The sequence below is a fragment of the Etheostoma spectabile genome, chromosome 4 (genome assembly GCF_008692095.1).
Source record: "Etheostoma spectabile isolate EspeVRDwgs_2016 chromosome 4, UIUC_Espe_1.0, whole genome shotgun sequence".
Lineage (NCBI taxonomy): Eukaryota > Metazoa > Chordata > Actinopteri > Perciformes > Percidae > Etheostoma > Etheostoma spectabile.
In genome coordinates this window covers 29726426-29727939 of record NC_045736.1, presented here as the reverse complement: position 1 = coordinate 29727939, position 1514 = coordinate 29726426, and the positions used below count along the sequence as shown (strand labels likewise).

Here is a 1514-nt window from a genome sequence, read left to right as displayed (position 1 = left end):
AAAATTAATGAAAGTAGAGATTTGCAACAACATTGATATAGGAAAATGGGTAAATTTGACCCGAGGAAAACCTAAGGGTTAACACACAGTCTTCTCTGTGCAAAGCTATAGTGACATGACAAGTGAACACAGACATTAGAAATAAATGAACACTTATGTCACATGAAAGCTCAGCAAGGAGGGGTTAGTAGCTCATAATGACACAGGATGAGGGAATAAGGACTTCAAGTCCCATAAATCCTGTGAACATCCAGACAAAGAGACATCCGGTCTGCAGGGAGCACATGGATGGTTTTATGTCTGAGGTTATAAAAGAAAAACAAAAGTTTAACAGGGATGAATCCAGCTTTCCATGGACAGATGTCCCATCATTGCTGTAAGGGACAGTGTGTTTTTGACTTTTAATCTTTTTTACTTAAGTCTGAGAAGTGGACGTCACTGACACCAGAACCTTTGCAATTTGATTTTGTAATTGACGATGTTAAAGCCACTATGAGTAGAATTCTTGGTTCCACTTTACTTGAAGTTTTCTACGTAACAGTGACATGACACTGTCATGAACGTGTCATAAAACATTATGAACAAGTCCTAAACGCTTATGACACAACATTTTAGGGTTTTGAAGGAAGTGTCATTTGGTTTTCTCCTGACAAGTTAAGGTTATTGTTATGGTTATTGTTAAGGTTAAGGTTAGGGTTAAGGTTAGGATTCATGCATCATAGCAGTGTCATGTGGGTGTCATGTGGGTGTCATGTGGGTGTCATGTGTTCATGACAGTGTCATGTGGGTGTCATGTGGGTGTCATGTGTTCATGACAGTGTCATGTGGGTGTCATGTGTTCATGACAGTGTCATGTCAGTGTCATGTGGGTGTCATGTGTCAAGCAGTGTAAGACAGTGTCATGTGGGTGTATATGTCAGACAGTGCCTATGGGTTTTATGTGTTCATGACAGTGTCATGTGGGTGTCATGTGGGTGTCATGTGTTCATGACAGTGTCATATGGGTTTCATGTGTTCATGACAGTGTCATGTGGGTGTCATGTGTTCATGACAGTGTCATGTGGGTGTCATGTCAGTGTCATGTGGGTGTCATGTGTTCATGACAGTGTTATGACAGTGTCATGTGGGTGTCATATGTTCATGACAGTGTCATGTCAGTGTCATGTGGGTGTCATGTGTTCATGACAGTGTCATGTGGGTGTCATGTGGGTGTCATGTGTTCATGACAGTGTCATGTCAGTGTCATGTGAGTGTCATGTGTTCATGACAGTGTCATGACAGTGTCATGTGGGTGTCATGTGTTCATGACAGTGTCATATGGGTTTCACGTGTTCATGACAGTGTTATGACAGTGTCATGTGTTCATGACAGTGTCATGTGGGTGTCATGTCAGTGTCATGTGGGTGTCATGTGTTCATGACAGTGTTATGACAGTGTCATGTGGGTGTCATGTCAGTGTCATGTCAGTGTCATGTGTTCATGACAGAGTCATGACAGTGTCATGTGAGTGTCAT

General features: G+C 41.9%; 1 protein-coding gene across 1 annotated transcript in view; it reads left to right on the top strand.

Moving 5' to 3' along the window:
• rnf207a (ring finger protein 207a) overlaps nucleotides 1-1514 on the top strand; it is a 27385-nt gene that overhangs the window by 7877 nt on the left and 17994 nt on the right. The window lies entirely within an intron of this gene.